The 16403-nt window shown below is 38.8% G+C and overlaps 1 pseudogene; it reads right to left on the reverse strand.

The window, feature by feature from the left end:
- Positions 1-16403, reverse strand: part of LOC127444921 (dachshund homolog 1-like) — a 219818-nt pseudogene that overhangs the window by 64863 nt on the left and 138552 nt on the right.

Here is a 16403-nt window from a genome sequence, read left to right on the forward strand (position 1 = left end):
GGGGATCGATTTGCGCGACGTCTTAGTCTGACGAGAACGCCGGCTCTCCTTCCCCTTTTCCAGCTACGTTTCCGTGGCCGGGCAGCCCAGACAAAGGGCTCCACTGTCGTGTTTGAAAACAGCGGGTCGGCATTGAAGAATTTAAAGTCTGGTTTTCGGTGCTCTATTGAAGAACCAATGTCCAAAAGTGTTTGTCTGTCGTAGACAATAAGGCAGACGACATCCAAGATGAAAAACACAAGAACTGTAGACAAAACAAACAAAAAACTGCAATATTGGGTCAGAGCTTGCAGTGCAGCAGCCATACTCGGCGCCATCTTGAAGCAACTATATTAACTCTAAATATAAATATATGTTAAATATTATTATGAATTTAAATGTTTCCTTTTTTTCTCATATTATGATACTATATGTCTAATGATAGCATTGTAAGCATCGTAGTAACTTAATTACTTGGTTATATCTCACACCCACTTGAATTTGTTTTAGGTCATAGACATGCCTTGGTCTGAAACCATTACACAGGCCGGTCTGAAACCAGGTTCCTTAAAAATAAACTTTTTACACAAAATGTAAGAAAAAAAGAAGTATTTGGTTTCGGATAAAGCTGGTCTTTTTTATATTTAGATTATATTATATGTCTTTAACTACTGTGTACTAACATTAAAAAACTTACAATACAATGCACTTACTGTGTAACTAGGTGTTGTTCTGCAAAATTCTCAGGATAGTGCTGAGCATTCGCGTTCAGGACACGTGACGCAAATCTCGTCATCAGCAGAGTGCTTGGGCACTGAACGCAAACAGTCCGATTTTTCTAACCGTGTGTCTTTGAATGCACAGATTACGCATGCGCCTGGAATTATTTGCACTGATTAGTAGGCCTACAAGGTGGCAACACTCACATTTGAGCCACTGCTGTCACAAAGAAGTGCTTGAAGATGTAATTGCTGGTAAACAACAGAAGACGAAAGTAATAACATCAACAGTGGATGTGCACATCAAGAATGTGTGTGTGAGGAGGTCAGGAGACACCTTTAAAAGCATGTGCATGTGCATCTATAACTCCAGTCTGAAGAACTATAAAGACATCTTTATGGGACTAAACTCCTGAAGAGAAATACAGTGTCTCATAGTAGTCGTAGTATATATGCGCCAAACACCTGTGTATGAGCACACTCATTTGGAATATACTTTGACAGGCTCACATTGTATGTAATGATGCAACAGGGTACATCGAGTAGTTACTGAAAATTTGTTACTGAAAGTTTATCCTTAGAAACTTTGTCCTTGACTTTGGTGCCTTTCACTTTCTCAGTCTCAGTCCATTGTTCTGTCCATATCTCTTTCTTTCCATACATCTCCTATGCTTACATGCCTTTTCATCTTTTTACTCAAAAAATTCAATGTATCTCTTCTGTTCTTGAATGTTCTTCACTTTACAAAATGCATTAAAATCCTCCGCACAGCTCTTTTGCCCATAGTGTATTTTAAGTATATATAACTGAGGATCCACTTAAACAAGTTGGTGCTCAAAATCTCACCTTCCCCTGTGCCTGATAAGGTCTGATTAGATTTACTCACCCCCTCCCTTATCTCTGCAGATTCACTTAGCTGACCAAAGCATCTTAAGCTCACACTATCTGATCTTCACATCTTGGCAGGAGAGAGATGCCTCTGTCACATTCAAGGTGTTTCAAAGAGGATAAACAGTCTGTCGCTGGCTTCCTCTGCCTCTTGCTCACTGTCAGCTCCTCTCTGCCCATCGCTCTCTCTCTCTCTCTCTCTTTTTTTCCTGTCTTCCTCCCTCCATCTTCTCTAGGATTCCTAAAAGCATGGTGTCTGCCGGATTGTGATTAGTGTCGGCCGCTGAATCACTCAGCAGGAGGAAGCTTGAACCATGCCGCTGAACTACGGTGCCCCGGAGGGACAATCAGTGCTGAGTTAGCACTACTTTGTTTTCCCTTCTCCATCTCTGCCTGTGCCTTCAAGTCTGATTGATCCGCCATTTAATTATTATGGTGTGTGCATTTGCTTTCGAGAAAAAAAATTAAATAAATACTGGCAGCCTGTTAGATCATAAATGTATCTCCTGAACCAAGGTCACTTTTTCCCCCTCTTGTTTTTGATTCCCTGGACTAATGAACTTCTGCATCCACTGCTACAGTCCTCCACAGTCAGCATAAGCGAGAGAACAGAGACTGAATAAAGGTTGAAAAGCTCAGAGGTGGACAAAGGAATCATCTTTGAACGCTTCTGTCTTTGACAAGCCATGAAGGAGAGATACGACTGATCTTTACACTTTCAGTGCTGCCCAAAAAGTTTAATTTCAGGTACATGAATGCGGAACGTTATTTTTCAGTCCTCATTTTTAGTGATTGGTAAAGGTGTCCTCCCTGGTAGAGAGTGGGAGTCTAGGTTGATGTTCTACAAAGGGGATGCCATTGATTTTTGAAGTATGTTTAATAAAATCAACATCTGAGACAACACTTCAGAAGAGCTCAGCAGGCCTGGAATTGTGCCAAGGGGCTAACTTCAGAATTAAAACTAGTTAAAGGACAGGACACAGTTTTGATGACTGTTAAAATGAATCACAGTTAAAATTTATGCAGCATTCTCTGAAATGTTTTTAAACACAGTTCAAAAAGCTTGGTAATAAAAGTTCTGTGTAACTTTTGAGTGGCCTTTACCATGAATTAAAATAAAGCAATAAGCCACGAGAGGTTGTACATTGTAGCAATTTTATCATGGGTAAGGGGGGCTCTAGGCACAACACAAACCCCCTAAACTGTGGTAAAAACACTGTAATGTACAAACTTGAGTCGTTTAGTGCTTTTATACAACAGCCAAAAGATAAAAGACACCATTGTTCTACAAACAGTTATATAAACACATTTATTATAAATAAATGGTGAGAATAAACAATTCTTCTGCTAGGTAATATAGTTAATTAGCATTAGTGTAGTTTGTTTGCGGTTGCCAAGAAATGTAGGAACTTGGGCCATTAAAATAAAATGTGCGATCACAGGTGTGTATGTACGGTCGTGAGTCTGAACTATCCATTTTATAGCGACACATTTCAGTCTTGTATGTTTGTGATCAATACAAATTGCATGTTCATATTTGATGTCATGATGCCATTTTGCTTTATAATCTGATGTAATTTGATACTTTCCCTAATACCAATGGTCATGCCTGATGATTGTTCCACTATCTATGCAAAAACGAATCCATGAACATCACCTTGCCTGTGCATGATTTAATTACCGCCCTTCTTGTTTTCCACTGTCGCTGCTAAATGATTCCGGGTTTAGCACCTGTGCGTTCTCCACAATTTCGCCACACAAAAGCCCCCCTGCTGATTTCTGGTGTCTTGTCTTCTCTCCATGGCACTATGAAGAAATAGTGCTGACTACGCGCCCTTGCAAAATCCTCATTAGGCTAATGAAAGTCTTCAAACGCAAAAAACAAACAAGGGTTCTAGGAGGTTATTAGGAAAATTACACCTCCATGAGGGCCGGGTGAGAGATATGATATCTCATATCATGCACATCGACAGGTGCACTGAGAACAAATTAATGGCCACTGTTGTGATTCATTTAATCCATCCATTTATTTATTAAAGTAGCTTTTCCACACCATTCAAAATAATAGACGGCATATATATATATATATATATATATGCATTTTCTTTACACAAACTTAAATTTGCCTTACCCTGTTCTGTAGATGAAAAATGTCGGCTGAATGACATTCTCAGAATGTTCTACACTTTTTTCAAGACTATAAATTATCAGAACTATTTGTCCAATTCTGGGTTCACTTTCAGAAAATGAGCTTTTGAACATTATAAAACTTTTAAAGATTTAAAATCTAACCATCTTTACCTCGGATCACATTTGCTGAGCTTCTTCAGAAAATTTAAATGGCATTATGATGCTAAAATTAATTTTAGATGACAATCAAGTTCAGTTGGTCGTTAAAAGTTGCTGGACAAATATGTAGGACATAATGCAGTTGTGATGGCGATGCTTTAGATTAAATGATTGTTCAAAATAGCCTATTGAATATCAGAAATGTATCATATGTAAAACCCTGATATTACACCGCATCAGTTTTGCTTTAATAGCAAAGCACACAGCATATACACATCGATGGATGGTCCTTATACTAAGACCGAAAGTTTCCACCACTACATGGTTCAGGTTGCCAGCTTGAACAGGGCCATGACGATTCACTTTCGGGTCGGAATCGGTGGGAACCTACGATATGTGCAACATCAGGACCGATATCAGAAGGGCAACAGCTCCCTTTTGATTGCAATTCCGTCTTCTGATTGTATTTATTTGTGAAATTAAAATGACAGTAATCTGTCTAATTTCAATGAGTTGTCTCAATACTCTCTCCATTTTACCAAAACTTCGGAGAAAAAAAATTAGGGACATCTGGGATGCGAAAGGAACACAATTAGCGATAAACACACATTTCTGAATGGAAATGGCTTAAGGGCAGATTTCTTTTGCGATAAACCAAAACTTATATGACAAAGTGTTGTTTTAGGCATGACGTCATCTCGCACAACATTTTTATCTATAAAAGGCCATTTGAAATGAAACAGGCAGAAGACGGCAAATTTCCCAAACTTTTTTTTATGCATTTTCACATTGTCGATAATAAAATAGCGTGAAAAGTGGATGGAAACTAGGCTAATGACAATAAGAGGGTACTGCGAACTAACCTTTTTCTGTAGGCGTCCTCTTTGTTTCATGACCTGTGTCATGGGTTGCCTGATCCCCCTCTTTTGGTCCTGGTGGTGCACTTGGAGACAGGCCTAACAAGGCGTGGCCAAGAGACAGACCATTCTGATGTAAATCTAAAGAGAAAGGAAAGCCATTTTATAAACCATGGAGAGAAATACAAAGACTCATAGTGCTCTTAACAGGTATGCACTTAGTGCTATAAAATCCTTAATGTATGTTTTTTGGAGATGGGTTTATTATATTTTAATTTAATAATGCAAGCTCCACTCCTTTCCAAGATGGTAACATTTAGTAAATCTTGTAATGAACAAGTCTAAAAAATAAAAAATAAATACATTAAAAAAAAAATCTAAGTGGTAAGTAGATAATGTTATAGAAGTAATGTAACTTCAAAAATTAAAAAAATCATTACAAGAGTTGAACCTCAGTTTTGTGAAAAATAGGATTTAAAACACATATTCCTCCTTAAATTGTATCATACCACTGATATCCAATATCTTGGTTAAGACTTTAAATGCATCTGATGATACACTGAAAAAGTAGAGAGCACTTTCTGTGATTATGTACTGTAGTTTTAGTTCCAGTTAAAGCATTGCACATGTACTGCTCTGAAGGCTTTGCTTTTAGTAGATTTTGTGATATCACCTTATTCTTAATTCTAAAAGCACATTTGTAAGGCTATATGTGCAGTTTCACATTATCCTAAAAGCATAGTGCTAAGTGCCCTGGGACCAAACTCAACGATGTTGAAATAGTATGTTTGGCTTTAGCCATACAAGAAGAAATCTTGAGTTTATATGCAAAGTATGCTTTGCAAACAGACATTGAGGAATAAAAGAGAAAAATAAATGAACTTTTATGTGGTCAGATGATGGACTAATTCTTCTGATGTGGTTGAAAGTGTGCAGGCAGACGTACATGGCCGGTCGGAGGAGCTCTCTGTGTGGGCAGGAAAGCTGGACACGCTGCTGCTCTGTCTGGAGGATAAGTGGCTACCTGACCTGCGGCCATCATCCAAAGATGGTACAGGTGACGGGCTGTCTGGAACACGTTCCTTTTAGTGGGCACACACATTAACATCATCATCCTCTGTTATATTTTCGAAATCACTGCACAAGATCTTTCACTTTTGTGACATTTCAAATGCTGTTCTTAATCTTAAAGGCATAGTCCACCCAAAAAACAAAATTCCCCTGTACCCCATTCATTGTCATTATACAGAAAAAAAAGAAGAAAAAAAAAAAAAAAAAAAAGAAACGACCAGTAGATTCTTCAAAATTTTTTGTTCAATGGTTTGGAACAACATGAGGGTGAGTAGATAATGACACTTTTTTCATTTTCAGGGGGAACTATTCTTTGAAACACTTGACATTGTGTACAAGTTAAAAAGCTGCTGCAACAGTCTGCTAGGGTTAAGTGGGTGTCATATTAACCTAAATCATGGCAAAAAACAAGTGCTATTTGTTCCTTTTGTGCCTATGTACCTTTATGACTGACGTCACCATTCTAGATGGGGCACTCTGGACCTGAGCAGCAGCTGCCATATTGGCTATAGTGCTGAGATGGTTCATCTGGTTCATTGCCATGGTGACAGAAGCAGGAGGCAGACTGACTGGAATTAAGGGATGTGGCATCATCATAAATGGCAGTTCCAAGCCTGAGCAGAAAAGCATAAAAACACATTATAACTCTACCAGGAGCAAAAATAATAATAGATGTTAATTAATCACCCAGGACTATAATTTACTACTTTTTCAGGAAAACGTCAAACTCTTTAAAATTACATGTGCTGCACCTACAGTAATAAAAATCCTGTACATTTTGGTGCGATTCCCCATTAAAGCTATCATATGGCTTCAGAAGATTTGAAATATAGTGAATGAGTCATATGTATTACTTTTAAAACTTTAATTGTGCTTTTGCAACCTTTTTGAAGCTTAAAGGCTTCAGACCCCAGTTATTGAATTTGCATGAAAAAGAGGGACTAGAACATTATTCCATAATTATCTTGTAATGTACAATGAAATGGGTTTGAATTGTGATTAAATAATGACAGAATTTTCACTTTTTGGTGAACTATTCCTTTAAGAAATACTCATCATATCGTGAGGGAGAACATCTTGTAAATAGTTTAAAATTATGATGCTTACCGTGAAAATTTCATTAGTTTCTGCTTTGTTAGGGCTCTCTTTTAAGATGTTGTACCATTACGGCACAGCATGTCTTCAAGTATAAGTAGACCTGCTGGAGTCTGCACCTCAAACCAATTAGCTGCATCTCAAACTGCTGCAAAGTCTTTATACATAACAACCTGAGATAAATTTGACCACACACTCTATTTGTAGCACAACAAGCTATGTGACAGCAAGACTGCAGTACATACTCCTGCTGTGTGACTGGTGATTTGCTGTTTAAGTGTGCCGATCCAATCTTGTGCAGCACTCTAACGTTGTTGCACTTCAGAGGAATGTGTGTTGATATTCTCCAGAGAAGAATAACAGCAGAAAAAAAGGAAATGGATCCTCTCACAACTGAACAGGTCAGGGCATAAGGTTACAGTCAGCCACTCTATGGCTGCCTGTACTTCACCACCACTTTTTCTCTCTCTTTTTGACAGAAAAGAGAGAGAGAGGGAGAGAGAACATTTCAGCAGTTTCTCTCTAAGACTTTTTCATTTCCCATCAGTTGCCTTAGGAAATGCTCCTGAACTGTGCTGGCCTCGTGGTAATGGATTTACTCAGTTGACACTTGCGTTGTAGCGGGCTGTGGCCAGACGATGAGAGGGAAGGCCAAGAGATGATGAGCCCTTTAGAGCTAATAGTTTTGTAGACCCTCCATCTCACTCTGCTTTTCAAGCAAATACCAGGCAGCTCAGAGGGTCAAGGGTCACCTTTCTGCCACAGAGACATGAAGGGGCCACTTATGGGCACTTACAAATGAAAGTTCCTCCCAAGTCAACCCCCCACCCTCCATGACATTTTAAATCAGAGATGGAGAGAGGGAAAGGAAATAATAAAAATCCACTGATTTTCATTAATCAGATGACACGCAGATCAGTCACGGTGATCAGGCAAGTGAAAGGGAGTGAACGAGAGATCAAAGAAATTAAATGAGTGTTTGTGTGTTGTTTAAGGGGGATTGCTGTTGGATGGAGGGGGAATCTGAGCCAAGCACAACCACATGCCAACAACATGCAAACTGCTCCGTATTTTTTCATAGGCCATCTCTAATTTTCTTGTGTATTTTAAAACTGAAGTGTGTAATTTCTGCGCCACAAGCATCACCTAACGGAATTGGGAAAATAATTATTGTTTTTCTAAACACTCCCCCAGAAACTCCGTCAGTGACGTCACATTACAACCCAGTGTAAAATGTGTTTCATGATGAAACTCATTTAAAAAAGACAAGTTGAAGTGGAAAAAAACATGACTCAAATTGTCCAGTGCACGAGAGCACTTTATAAACACTTCAAAGAAGATCATAATAAGCATACAGTTGAATGTGAAGTGTTGGCTGCTTCAGGTGCACTGACAGAGTCCCTGTGCTGTTTGACGTGCTTGAGAGTTGTTTCTCTCCAGCGAATAACTTACATATTACTGCTATTTTCTATGTTTTATAATGTATACATCTTATGAATTAAAAATCAGGTGCGTATTTCCACAATATTTCGCAAAACTGTTTGTCTTTACCACAAGCAAGTCTCCGTTTAATGAGCATGTGCATCCACGTCAATCAAACCGTTCGCAATGAAGAAAGGGAGCGCCATCATTTTGATTAAACTGTGCTTTGCGGTTATGTTATTGTACAACATCATACCTCAATTTCAGTTTCAATATAATCAATTAAGCAGCTTTAATGGATATCACACTGATGTCTCAGAGGTCAAAGTGTGTCAGTTTTTAAAGTGTTTTAGATGGTTTCTCCTCATCATGTAAGCGCATGTAATACAATAAGCAACAATGCTATTTTCAGAGAGTGAATCTGCACTGCGTTTACAGATGATTGTACTATATTAAACTGTATATAATGCTGAATATAATGTATAATAATGCTAAGGGTCCTGATATTTAATAGTCCTCCTGATAATGCCAAAAGTAATGTCTGATTTCACCTGTAAATGTATACTGTGGCAAACATTTTACTGGATAAGCATACACTACTGTTAAAAATTTATTTTTGAAAATAATAGTTAAGAAACGTAATCAGTGACAATACTATTTTAAAACTTACAATATTGATTTAAAATACTCCGAATGTATGTAATCAGTGACACCATACAAGCATATGTATCTAACAAAATTATGTATTTTTTAGCTGGGCAGATTTATTAATTCAATTCTGGTGTCACCATTGCCCTCTGCTGGGCTGATTTTTAGTCCCACTCCATCCCAGATGGATCATCATATAATGAAGAGTACTTTTTGTTAAGTTTTACAAGTTGCTTATGTCCTGAAAGTTATAATAATAATAATAATAATAATAATAATGATAATAAATTCACACTTAACTTTTCAAGATTCAGGATTTGTTCAAAGTTTTGTGAAAGTATAGAATCGTGAATTCAGTACTGTAAATCAAACCAAAACCAAATCCTTACGCCCTTTACATTTCTGTTTTTTTTTTTTTTTATCACATTTTAATAAAATACAGGATTTTTTAAATCCAATTAATCGATTAGTTGAAGAAATAATCAAAGATTAATCGATTATCAAAATGATTGTTAGTTGCATCCCTAGTCAACACTTTTACATGCATTTAAGAAAACAACATTTTCCGGGGTTTTGCAGAAAGCGGTATTCTGAAACACCACGTAAATGCGGATGCAGGCGTTTAAGGGATTAAAGGCTGTTAAGAGAAAGCGCTTTGTAACACACAGTTTCTGTTGATGAAAACGGCTTTATGTGCTTATGTTAATGCATAAATTGGATTATATGTTTCTGAAGAGTCCGCATGTGCACGCACAGTATGTGCTCAAGTGCGTCGAGGGAATGCTGAAGTCTGATGTAGAGGGAAATCCATCTTTTTATTTTATTTTTGTCCCAATTTGGCATGCCCAATTCCCACTGCTTACTAGGTCCTCGTGGTGGTGCGGTTACTCACCCCAATCCAGGTGGTGGAGGACAAGTCTCAGTTGCCTCCGCTTCTGAGATAGTCAGCCCACGCATCTTGTCACGTGGTTCGCCGTACATGACACCGAGGAGACTCATAGCATGTGGAGGCTCATGCTATTTTCCGCGATCCATGCACAACTTACCACGTACCCCATTGAGAGCGAGAACCACTAATTGCGACCATGAAGAGGTTACCCCATATGACTCTACCCTCCCTTGCAACTGGGCCAATTTGGTTGCTTTGGAGACCTGGCTGGATTCACTCAGCACACTCTGGATTTGAACTCGCGACTCCAGGGGTGGTAGTCAGCATCAGAGTGGAGGACAACAATTTCCTCTCCACGCTCAAAGCATTCTTTAATTACTCCGCTCCAGCTCCACTCCGGGTTGTCCATTTACTGCTCCTCGCTCGCTCCGCGCTCCTGGATTAGAGAAACCCCGCTCCGTGTTCGCTGGCAAAATTAGCTCCTAACTACCTCTCCACTGTAAAGTTATTTCAGTATGCTTTTTAATATCAGAACCTTCCATGCAGAAGGTGTATGAAATGAAAAATAAATACACAGTACTAGAAGAAAAGCTACAATGTGCTTTATTAGAACACTAGCATTAGCCCAAGACTAAATTAAAAAAATGTTATAGCTTACTTTTGAAACATATCGGCAGCAATCTCTGGGTTTGATCAATTAAATAAATTGCTAGATGCATTAACATTAAATTAAAAATATAATTTACCAAACTGACATTTTTTATAAATTACCAGAGCAAAAACAAAACATTAAATTAAATCAAATTAATAAATTAATAAATAAATTACCTCCCCCCCCCCCCCCAAAAAAAACAAAAACATTATTAGGCCTATGTACTATTGCTTCATTTTTGCCTATTATTTTCTATTATTGTACTTCTTTTAATTAACCTTGCCCTATAATTCTGTGAACGAAAAAAAAAAAACATTCTCAGAATGTTCTACACTTTTTTAATCAAAAATAGATAGGACTGTCAAAACTATAAGTCTAATGCAGAGTTCACTTTTACAGATACTAGTGTTTGAATTTTTTACGATTTTAAATCTTCCTCTATTCGCATTTGCTGAGCTTCTTCATCTGCACATGTATAACGCATAAATTAGCCTTAGGCACTAAAATAAATTTAGATGGCAATCGATTAAAGTCAAACTACGCAATATTAACATGTTGATTAGTTCAGTTGGTGTTTTATGTCGTTAAATGTTCAATTCTATTTAATGCGGGACATAATAGCCTACAGTTAAGATTGAGATGCCTTAGATTAGAATGTTGATATGATTATTCAAAATATTTAATAGGGGATATATGTATTACTGACCTTTAGATTTTCTCTCCACATGTGAACGGATTATCATAGTGTTTTTTGGACACATCTTTTAGGATTTCACAACAAACCTTTGATCGTGGCAGACACCTCCCCACTCGTGTTCTCCTTTGCCATCCCTTCATTAATTTTCACTTATATGCCAGCTGATGTAAGAATAAATAGACAAGACACAAGCATGTAATTAAGTCAAGCTTTACCACACGCTTAACTCAATAGTAGGGAGCATGAAAACAGAAAGCGAAAGTAACCTTCGCGCTGGAGGTCGAACATTATCAAGTGACTCTAGATTTTAAATTATAATTTTTTTTTTTTAGCACATTTTTTCTGGTTATATCAGAAATTCCATCTTTCCTTCATGCCAATAGTGTTTAACACAGCTTAACACGTGGTGAATTATTGCATTAGGGTCCATTAACAGGTGTTTTGTCCGTGATGGAGCATTAGTGGAGTGCTCTTGGTGCGAGAGAAAACAATGACGCTCCGATTGTTTAAAAACCCACTCCTCGCTCCAGGCAAAATCATGCTGCTCCACTCCTCGATCCGCTCTCACTCCGCTCCGCTCACATACTCTGGTCAACATCAATACTCGCTGAGCTACCCAGGCCCCAGGGAAACCCATCTATTGCAGTGTATGTATATGTTGCATGCAGCTTTCCTGTCTTCAGCAGATTTCTCTGATTAAACAGCTTTCTGGTGTACGTGTAAATGAGCTTTTATAATGTTATAATGCTTCGTACTATGGTAGTTAAGCAGTTAGTTACGTCGTTGTATGGCAAACACATTTCAGAACGATGTATACATAGCACCGCATTGCCACAGTTTTAAATTTTTCAGGGGAAAACAATCCACAGGTTATAGTTGTCTCTCAATTATATGCTGCAAAAAGAGGAAGTGTTTAACCATTGAAAAAGAAAATGACTCACATCAGCTTTAAAATGACATCTGCCATCCATGCATTTGACAAATTCTTTCTAGTATCTGTTTTTGCATTTTCAAGTGGAATTTAAACCACTAAGAGAAGAAAATGCTGATAGGCACAATATCTGGTCCTCTCTAAGCACATTCAGGAAAGGGCCAAAGTGGCAGGGAAACACTAAAAACCCTCCCTATCCAAAAAGACACTTTTCAGTGAGACTGATGCATCAATATCCGTCACCCTTTTTCCATATCTCAAGGGGCCTACGTCTCAGCTTCAGCGGCAAAATGAATAACAATGTGATCTGCTAGCGTCTGCTAACACTGCAGTGCCACTGAGGTCTGACACATGATGGCCGATATCACTCGCAAAGAGCTCTCAATCTTTATTTACCTAAAACAAAAGAGCCCAGGGCTCAAAGAAATTGGAGACACGGCATTCTAAAATATCTCCCTGCAGCAGTTGTCATTGTGTGGTTGAGCCCGAGCTATTGTGGGAGTGTAAATGATTTTGACAGTAAGTTGCAAATTGTATAAATATTTAGCATTTAATAAAAAGAGAAACAAAACAAAACAAATGCTGAGGAAAGGAAACAAAGGAAGTCTAATGACAGGGCTGGGCTGAAGCCAAGAACTCAGCTGGATAAATCCAAACACAAAAGGGATCTTGGTACAAATTTGGCCACAAAATAGTTACGTAAAATAGTGGGGAGAATAATAAAACAGCACACCACCTGGAAAGGATTCAAAGAAACAGCAACAAAAAATATCAGATTTTGCCTGCTGCTAGAATAAAGTGTGAAGATTATTACATGCTGATTATCAGATATACTGTATTGTTTGGGCTGAATAAGGAATCAGCACATCTTTACATGCAGGGTTCCCACATCTTTTGATCAGTTAATTTCCAGGACCTTTCCAGTCAATTGTGAATACTGGATTTTAATTTTGAAAATCATTTTATAGCAATTTGATCACACAGGAAATCAGCATGTTGCTTCCGAAAGTTCATATACCCTGAAATCAGCCCCATTTAATCAAGTGACTGACAAGTGCAATACCCCATCAGATTTTTTTCTTCAATTAATACATAAACATATTTCCCCCTAGCCCTACCGATAACATGTTGCTATCTACCTCAGAGACACAGATTCTGGTCCTGTGAGAACCAGGCAGTAATCACGATTACATAAACAATGGTGAGCATGATTTGCAGTTTGTGTTTTTGCTCTAAAATTAAATGTTAACTCCACTGACGGTTTGGTTTAGGGTTGGGGTTTTGGGGTAGAGGTAAAATAAAATATGCATGTCATCTGATCTAAACTAAAAATAAAAATACAACTCGCTTTTGGTGCCACTCTGTGGACATTTCATCCAGAAACTGGAGCTCACACATGCCAATACATTCAACAACACTAACAGCTTTGGCCACTGGGGGGCATTGATTTGAATTTCGGTAAGCACAGACCAATTTCAGCAGCAAAACGTTCAACCTCCTTTTGCTGAGTACACAGTGCAATCAGCCTGTTTAAAGAAATTGCATGAACAAAGAGCAGTTCCCAGCCAATGAAAAATTTTAGACCTGAGCATTATAATAAATATTTATAGTCACTACAGAAATTTCCACGACTTTCCATGAAGATAGTATTTGTTGATATTTCCAAGTTTTCCATGACTGAGGGAACCCTGCAAATTTTTTTTTTTTTTTTCAAATTCAGTTTTAAGTTTTGCTACAGATGCTTAGACAATAGATTCATAAAAATCAAATATCAAAATGATATTATGCACAGAATCAAGGCTTCCGATTTTCCCAGTGCTACTGGAAGCTCCTTTCTCTTTATTGCTACTTTAATCTCACTCATAAACTTTTCTACTCATGTCATGTGCTTCAGCCCCCTGCAGGGCAACGCAGCAGTTCTTTTTTCCTCAGGCCAACCTCCCCAAAGAGACAGACCATCAGCAATGTGCGTAACTGTGTGTTTGTATGTGAGAGGAAGAGACTGTCTGTGAACACGTATATCTGAGAAGCATTTGTTAGCCTGTTCATATGCAAAACATGTACAGCTTGTACAGTTAAAGCACTCAGCGATAACTCATTATCTTGCCAATGCTCTACTATTTCACACACACTACAACATCCCAACTAATTATTAATCTACCGTACAATAAGACTATTTGCTTTATTCTATATCCCTATTAAAGGCACTAAACATGTTACAGCCTGACAGCCGAATAAAACGGTAGCAATGGATGAGCTTGATTTCCCAGACAATGGTTCAGCTGCCAGTAAGCAGCTGTGGTCTAGGTGTTTAGTCTGTGTGTTAAGCTCTGGTCTTTGTAGTGGTTAGACACTGTGGAGTAATTTCCACATTCCCGTCAGCAGGGGGGTGAGGGGAGGGGACTATGGAAACCCGGAAGTCTAGTTTCTCCATGTGATGCCTCCATGTGCTTAACGTTGAGTTACTTCCCTTATGGAAATAATCACACAACAAGCAACAACAAACACTGTGGGGGAGAGAGAAGGATGAAAAAGTGATGGAAAGAAAGGAAAAAGGGGGTTATGTTGTGTAACTTGAGGCCCTTGAAGAGTTATTGATGGTGTAGATATTTTGATGTAAATCTTGTCGCTTAGACTATGATCTGCTCTGTGACAGACATGTTTGGCTCAAATGCTCAGATTCAGAGAGACAAGTATTGAAATTGCAATTACTACAAAATCCACAGAAAATAAAGCCAAAGCCATTTTTTTTCTATACAGATGTGATGCTCAGTCTTTGGCCACAAACACCAAGGCAAACTTCCTGTGAAAAGATATACATTTGATCCCAGAATTAATCCTTAATAAATAATGATTAGAGTCACGTGGCGCCATGCGAGGTTCGGACGTGTGAACGGTGAGCTCTGCACACTTTGCTAATTTTTAATACTTTTTGTGTCATAAACCGGTGAGATTCGATACACCCTGTTCCATAACTGTTCTATGAAGACAATATGTCAAAGAATTCAAAATTCTTGGGCTCTGGAGACATTAAAAGACACTTACGTGCTCAAGCTGATGAATCTGTTTCACAAGGCCGCAGACCGGGGACTCAGTTTGGACGGTGCGGTGGGAGAGATTCAACTGTCGAGTATGTCGGCAATGCTGGCGAAGGTTGATGCTGACTTGGAGGATCTTGCTGTAATACATCGATCGATCACTGCCATGGAGTTCTCTGTGTTGGTTTCAAGAATGGGGGACGTCGAGAAACAGATCGATTATCTGGAGTCATCGGAGAGGGAATTAGCTGCTGACATGCTAGCGACCAAGACAAACTTGGAGTGCATTTGGGAAAAGTTGGAAGACCTTGAGAATCGTAACTGGCAAAACAATGTCCGAATTGTTGGAATTCCTGAGAACGAAGAAGGCTGAGATATGGTGAAATTCCAAGATGAGCTCTTCCAGAGTCTGCTCAACATAACAGGCCATAAACTGGAAATCGAGCAAGCTCACAGAGTTCCGGCTCGGATATCTGCGGATGGAGACAGGCCCCGAACAATTCTGGCCAAATTTCTGAGATCATCTGATGAAGATCTCGTGTTACGTGAGACGAGGAATAAAGGAAGGCTTTCTTGGAAGAACCACAGCATTTTCTTGTTCCCAGACTTTGTGAATTTGACGAGAGAAACGTGATCGATTCAAGGAATGCAAGAAACTCTTACATCAATGGAAGGTCACTTTTGCACTGATGTTCCTGGCCAAATTGAGAATAGATGCTAAGGATGGCCGCAAAGTATTTACTTGTCCACAACAAGCATCGTCCTTCATAAAGTCAGTGAAATGAGTAAGTCATTGTGTGGCGCTCGCTTTGCAGCTGAGTGGACCTGACTCACTGATCATTCACTTGACCGTCCGAGGAAACTGGGTTCCTTTTTTGTCTTTTTGTGCTGGTTCTGCCTAGCGGCTGGAGTTTGTTTTGTGTAGTAACACTCCTTCGGGACAGTTTGTGGATGAATCTGCACGTTCTTTGTGCTTATGACTCCTATTGGCTGGAGTTTGTTTTGTGGAGTATTTTATGATTAGGTCATCTGCTGCACTCATGAAACAGCCGACTCACTGAACATTCGTTTGACTGTCCAAGAAAACTGAACGGCTTTTTTGTGTGTGTGTGCTGGTTCTGCTAGAGGCTGGAGTTTGTTTTGGGGAGGAACACACCTTCGGGACAGTTATGCAGATGAAACTACACGTTCTTTGTGTTTATTCTGCCTATTGGCTGGAGTTTGTTTT

Source organism: Myxocyprinus asiaticus, chromosome 8, assembly GCF_019703515.2.
Source record: "Myxocyprinus asiaticus isolate MX2 ecotype Aquarium Trade chromosome 8, UBuf_Myxa_2, whole genome shotgun sequence".
NCBI lineage: Eukaryota > Metazoa > Chordata > Actinopteri > Cypriniformes > Catostomidae > Myxocyprinus > Myxocyprinus asiaticus.